The following is a 7,349-nucleotide window of genomic DNA, read 5'->3' as shown; positions in this document are numbered from 1 at the left end:
TTTCATCAAGAGACTCTTTAATTCTTCATTGTTTTCTGCCATAAGGGTGGTATCATCTGCATATCTGAGGTTATTGATATTTCTCCTGGCAATCTTGATTCCAGCTTGTGTTTCATTCAGTCCAGCATTTCTCATGATTCACTATGCACATACATTAAATAAGCAGAGTGACAATATACAGCCTTGATGTACTCCTTTCCCTATTTGTAACCAGTCTGTTGTTCCATGTCCAAATCTATCTGTTGCATCTTGACCTGCACATAGATTTCTCAGGAGGCAGGTCAGGTGGTCTGGTATTCCCATCTCTTTCAGAATTTTCCACAGTTTGTTGTGATCCACATAGTCAAAGGCTTTGGCATAGTCAATAAAGCAGAAATATATGTTTTTCTGGAACTCTCTTCCTTTTTTTGATAATCCAACGGATGTTGGCAATCTGATATCTGGTTCCTCTGCCTTTTCTAAAACCAGGTTGAACATCTGAAAGTTCACGGTTCACGTATTGCTGAAGCCTGGCTTGGAGAATTTTGAACAGTACTTTGCTAGCTTGTGAGATGAGCGCAATTGTGTGGTAGTTTGAGCATTCCTTGGCACTGCCTTTCTTTGGGATTGAAATGAAAATTGACCTTTTCCAGTCCTGTGGCCACGGCTGAGTTTCCCAAATGTGCTGGTGTATTGTGTGCAGCACTTTCACAACATCATCTTTTAGGATTTGAAATTCAACTGGAATTCCATCACCTCTACTAGCTTTGTTCGTAGTGATGCTTCCTGAGGCCCACAAGACTTCACATTCCAGGATGTCTGGCTCTAGATGAGAGATCACACCAGTGTGATTATCTGGGTGTGAACACCTTTTTTTTTTTTTAATATAGTCCTTCTGTGTATTCTTGCTACCTCTTCTTAATATCTTCTGCTTCTGTTAGGTCCATACCATTTCTGTCCTTTATTGTACCCATCTTTGTATGAAAAGTTCCCTTGGTATCTCTAATTTTCTTGAAGAGCTCTCTAGTCTTTCCCATTTTATTGTTCTCCTCTATTTCTTTGCATTGATCACTGAGGAAGGCTTTCTTATCTCTCCTTGCTAATCTTTGGAACTCTGCATTCAAATGGGTTTATCTTTCCTTTTCTCTATTGCCTTTTGCTTCTCTTCTTTTCACAGCTATTTGTAAGGCCTCCTCAGACAACCATTTTGCCTTTTTGCATTTCTTTTTCTTGGGGATAGTCTTGATCCCTGCCTCCATACAGTGTCAGGAACTTCTGTCCATAGTTCTTCAGGCACTCTATCAGATCTAATCCCTTGAATTTATTTGTCACTTCCAATGTATAATCATAAGGGATTTGATTTATGTTCTACCTAAATGGTCTAGTGGTTTTCCCCACTTTCTTCAATTTAAGTCTGAATTTGTCAATAAGAAGTTCATGGTCTGAGACACAGTCAGCTCCTGGTCTTGTTTTTGCTGACTGTGTAGAGCTTCTCCATATTTGGCTGCAAAGAATATAATCAATCTGATTTTGGTATTGAGCATTTGGTGATATCTATGTATAGTGTCTTCTCTTGTGTTATTGGAAGAGGATATTTGCTATGACCAGTGTTTTCTCTTGGCAAAACTGTGTTAACCTTTGCCCTTCTTCATTCTATACTCCTTGGCGAAATTTGCTTGCTACTCTAGATAGTTCTTGACTCCCTACTTTTGGTTTCCATTCCCCATTATCTATTAAATATAAAATTTTTGCAATGTGGAGGAAATGCATTACTTTTGTAGAGGACATTCAGTAAAAGCTTCCTGGAACACACATCCAGCTCTCTTCCTGATTTCCCTTACCTTTCCCTGATCTCTCACAAAGGACTCTCACAGTGATCTAAACCATAGCCTCAGTCTCCTTTGTGTCTCCTTTGTGTTTGGCTTAACATCACATGTATCCTCAGCAAAATATTGGGGTGGGATGTGACCCTAGATTCTAGTCATTTTCCTTGATACTTTTTTGTGGGATAGGGTACACAAGCATTTGATCCAGGATTTTGGATTTTTTTTTCTTTTTTAAATCATTTTATTGTTTATACCATATTCATATTTGAATTAGCAGAATTGTTCCCATGACAGACCAGAGACCTATTATTTAAAGAAAAATAGATGAAGGTTTTCATAAAGCTTGAGGAGAGAAATTCCACAATAACTAACACAAGAATGGCTGTAGCAATCTCAGACAATGGTGCCAAGGTGTGTGAACAGATAGGAACAAAGGGTGCGCCAGCAGCAGCTGGTCTACGTATGTTGGCCTGAGAACACTGCTGCTTCCTAAAAGGGATTTCTTAGTATGTTTGGTAAGGGGATCACTTGTAACAGACATATAAGTGAGGTAGGGTGACACTTGTGCAGAATAAATTCTACAAGTTCCTGGGCAGGTTTTACAAATTTCATTGGTGATTAATAGTTGTTTAATTATGACTCTTCAAAGGCAGATCCCATAAACAGACATCCAGGGACATTTAACAACTGGTGAAATTCTGAAGCCAAAAAAATAAATAGCCACACATACCAAACCTACACACCATGAATTAAAATGGTGCCATGTTAGGCCTTCTGGAAGAACCAGAGCAGGAAATGTTATTCAAACAGAAGATCTTCGTCTTTCTCTTGAGCCAGGAGATTAGCAGGCTCTGTCACTTCTCCAGCTGCCCTCCTTTGCTCTGAGTCCTTATCAGATTTTTCCTTGAGAATCTTTTTATTCTCCTGTATTTTTTTTAACCTGTAGAACTCTTCTCACTCTCTCTCATTCAGCTCTGTGCTGATATAGAAAAGGGTAGTTTCAATCCAGGGAATGATGACATGTTCAATGGCATTTACACGCCTGTTGATTATCTTAATAGCTTTATCCAAAGTAACAAAGGAAGTCTGCAGCGAAGCCAGTTCCACCAGTAATTCCACTGCTTTGGCATAATTCCTCTTCAGTTTAGTCAAACTGTTTCCCACCTAGGGCTAAACCAGTCAGTTCGTAACTGTCAGTTCCTTCATGGTAATATTCAAACACTGGCAAAGGAACACCTGTTACATTATCTTTCTTCGTTCTAATCTTCACTTGGGCTCCATTTACATTTTGGATAACTGGGGTGCTTAAGTCCCTCGCTGTGAACTTGGCCTCAGAAAGTGAAAAGGCAGCTTCTCTCATCACTTCACCCATCTACATTTTAGTCTCTATTATTATCTTCTTAAGGATCTGTCGAAAGAGTTAAGGCATTAGATTTCTTCTTTCTTCATGAAGTTTCCACCTATCTGTGCTCCTTTTAACAGAGCCTTCATGATGGTCTGTGCCACTCAAGAGGGAAAGATTTCAGTTCAGTCTTTGCCTGACATTCTGAGGAGGGCTGGCTTGGGTCCCTGGCTGGGTAACCGTGGCTGCAACAACCCAACCACTGAGTCTTTCTAAACCTGAGTCAGCTGCTTGTGTCATATGACTCTCTCACGATGCTAAGAGGCAGCCAGGATATGCCGTCTTCACTTCTGTTTCCTCTTGGTACCGATCAGATCTTGAGTTTCTACTGCAGCACTTACACCCTACACCAGTGTGTTTACTTAGCCAACTTACAGAAGGCTCCCTATGGTGGAAAGCAGTATGCTGGGCTCTGAAAAACAGGAATGTATAAAACCCCATCCTTATCCTTGGGGAACGCATGACCTACTGATAATGGGATATAGGTTTTAGATTCTGAGTTCATACTGTCCCCTTGCTTGTCTCACTTTAAGAGTGAACTTCTGTGACATCAGCCCAGTCACCTGTCCCAATCTTAGTCTTCCCACAGGCATAACTGTGGGCCTTGGAGTAGATTCTTTAAGGACTAATCATTTATTCCTAAATTTTACTGGCTACAGTTCTGTTTCACTTTGGCATTATTTATAGAGACCTCTAAGTACTCCCCATGCAAATATCTCCTCAGTGTGAATAAATACAGGTGGATCAGTGGAGTAGAAAAGGATCACAGACGTCTAGAGTATCTGAAGGCAACATTTTAGTTTGCGGTATAGCCAAGATTCTAGCAGGATGTCATTTGGAAGAAATTAGTTTATCTCTGAACAAAGGCTAGAAGACAGTGGAAGAAAAGTATCTCTCTTAATATGTTCCACTCCTGAATTTTCCCCAAATCTCTACAGTATACTACAGTTGTATCTGTTTACCTACACTGCAAATGCTCTATATTTGCAAGCATTTTGCAAGCAGCTATGAGTGTTTAATTTTGGGATAATGCCTTCTCGATGTGCTAACCCCAAGAGTATTTTGAACAGACTAAATGTGAATTATGGTTGTAAAAAGAAAATTTGGCTACTTCAAATCATGTCTGTCTGTAGTTGAAGACATGACATTGTTGAAACTCAAGGTCATATCTATGCAATGAAAGCCCATAAGGGTATCTTTGGCAGCAGGACTATCAAGGGAGATGTGGGTAATAATTAATCAGAAACTGCCATCATTAATTATATACAATTTTGCAAATTGTTCTACATTTTATCAACATCACAGTATGGCAGAGATATATTTATATAAAATGTTAAAATATCTTGATTTAACTTTTTGCCATCTAATTTCTGTACCTCAATTTCATTGTCAGTAAGAATAAAATAAGTAATGCTCCTTTTTGAGCTATGAGAGATATCCTCTTACATTTGCTTATTAATGTACTACTTAATAAGTATTCTAACATACATTGTGTCTATTGAAACTCACAACTGCATTTTTTAACCAAACAGGGGAGATTTGTCCTTTTTCTTTTTTTGGGTAGTCAGTTTCTCAACTGCAAAGGTGACTAACCAACAAAGTGCAGTTGCTTAGTGGCAAGATTATTGACTCAAATATTGGTTTTATACTTCTTAATTCACCATTTGCACCATTAATGATTATCTTGCTTGTCATTAGAGGGAATCTTGACCCAAACTATAATAAACTGAAGTGAAATTGCTTGGTTAAATAGACCTGAAAAGAATATGGTTAATTCTGGCTTTACCTGCAGTAGCTTAAACCAGGTAATGGAGATCCCTATCTTACGACCCTTTCCTCTGTTTCATCATCAAGTTGATTTTCTTCAGGATAACCAATTGACCTGAGCAGTTCCAGTCTCCTAAACTGGCACTACTCATTCCAAAGACAATGAAAAGTTTTCCTTTTCAGAAGTCCCAGCAAATGTATTCTTTGATCAATTCTCTTCTGTGTTACTGAACCCAATTATTGCAGAGTGTGAGATGGATAATCCAATTGGTTTAAACCAATACATCTGTTGAATAAAATTCTATTCACAGATGAGAACTAGAGGCATGATTTGTCACAGGAAGTTCAGGAAATTGTTTCCAGTGTGAGAGAATTGATGTTGAGAAGGAAAATCCTTCTGTAGGGTTCTCCGTCATCTAACCCTCCTCCCGCAGACAATGTCAACTATTACCTCCTGGAACGAAATCATGCATTTATGTGAATCCATGTTTTAAACACCAGGCAAACATCAATAACATCTCTTGTCTAGTTATGCTGTTAGTTCCCTCAGAAACATCCCCAATTATGTGGATGGCTAGGAGTTCTTTACCCTAACTTGTTCACCAAAAGTCAGTGAGACTTTCCTCCAAGCAAATTTACCACAATGTTTAATTATATGTTCAATTATATGTTTAATTATAAAATAAAAAAGAGGATATATTTGCAATACTTCTGAGTGACAAGATTCTTAAATGTTGGGAGAAGATTATATTGCTATCTGAAATAAAATTTTTAAATTTTCTAATTCCATCTGATTATGTCTGTTTCTTTCTTTCACCTTCTTTCCTTTTTTCTCATCTTCCTCTTCTTTTTTTTAAAGTTTTTTCCTATCATCCTTCCATCAAACAAACGGATATTGAAGGTTTTCTAGGTGTGAGGAACTGTACTATAGCACAGCTGAGAAAACAAAGATAGAGTCAGAACTTTACCTTTAAGGGCAAACAAACAAATGCACAGATAATTAAAATTTAGTCAGATAAATACTATGAAAAGAGATGGTGAGTATTATATGGACAGCCTCTCTGCTATCTCCAACTGACCTACCCAAGGAAACCTTCTCTTGTTTGTTTTCCTATCTTTGTCTGATCAGTGTTCTTTCTGTGTTCCCAAAGAGCTCTGATCATTCTTCACTTTATCTCAGTGTGTTTTAATTTTCTCCTTTTCTTGGCCAATGGTAGCCCTATCAGGACTAAAACCAATTAGAGACCATGAACTCCATAAGGACAGATTTCCAAGCATAATTTGGCATCAGTAAAGGATGCATATTTTTCCAAAATTTCTCATAGTGATTAGGGATTGTTCTGATCCAATCATGCTTTCTCAGAAGACAGACTATTATTAGGGGAGGAACAAGTGTGAAGTGAGCAGTCTAGCATTCATGCCCCAAAATTTATGGTCATTGACTGATGATTTGTGAACAAAACACTAGCCCTCCATGCACACACTTTATACATTTCTCCCCTTCACACATACACAGTACCAGTAATTCATTTCTAATACATGAGCTACCTGGCTAGAAAGTCAAACATCAAAACATCAAACCTAAAATCAAAGATGAGAAAATTGCTGAGAGGGTAGCTACCAATTGTATCACCATAAAACAAATCAAGAGGTAACTGTTTGAGATGGTGAATACGTTAATTACATAACTGTGGTGATCTTTTCACAATGTATACATATATTAAATATTAAATTATATGCTTTAAAATAAGCAATTCTATTTGTCAGTTTTACTTCAAAAAAAGCTGAGGAAAAAAAGATGCAGTTTGACTATTTTCAATGGCTTTCTTTTTTCACATACAATACGGAGTTAGATAAAATAATCTCTAAAGCCCTATTGAAATCTAATCATTCTATACGAGGTTTAGAAAGATTTAATGGTAGCAATTTAGGAAGGAGTGAATATTGATCATGGTTCTAAATTGTACTGACCTGTTTGCGTTCCAGTATACTGCAAATCAGAGTCACTGTAAAATCACTAAAGAAGACATAAATAAGTTTGCCCGTTTTATTCAAATGTTTGATACATGTTTTCTTTCTGAGGAAATACTTTTTTTTCTCTAAAAAAGTATTGTATTTCCTAATCATATTCCTGTACACAATACTTATAATGGAATAATTGCCATATTTTAGCTATAGTTAATAGACTTTGCTTAGAGAAATGTATTTCTTCATGTGAATACTTATGCACTTTTACTGAATTAAAGATTACCCTCTTTAATGTACATGCCTGTTGAAAATGTATTTTCCTTTTTATGAGTTGCAAGAATACTAATGTATTCTTCCTTAAATTTACTCTTTCTCAGTTGTACAGTCATCAAGATTTTTTGATGGTT

At 37.2% G+C, this 7,349-nt stretch overlaps 1 pseudogene; it reads right to left on the bottom strand.

Moving 5' to 3' along the window:
• Positions 1-2,603: 2,603 nt before the first annotated feature.
• On the bottom strand, positions 2,604-3,350 carry LOC105005316 (annotated as a pseudogene).
• Positions 3,351-7,349: the final 3,999 nt, after the last annotated feature.

Source organism: Bison bison, unplaced genomic scaffold, assembly GCF_000754665.1.
Source record: "Bison bison bison isolate TAMUID 2011002044 unplaced genomic scaffold, Bison_UMD1.0 scf7180017864489, whole genome shotgun sequence".
Classification (NCBI taxonomy): domain Eukaryota; kingdom Metazoa; phylum Chordata; class Mammalia; order Artiodactyla; family Bovidae; genus Bison; species Bison bison.
Note: the sequence above shows the minus strand (reverse complement) of the source record. Positions and strands in the feature narration are given on the sequence as shown.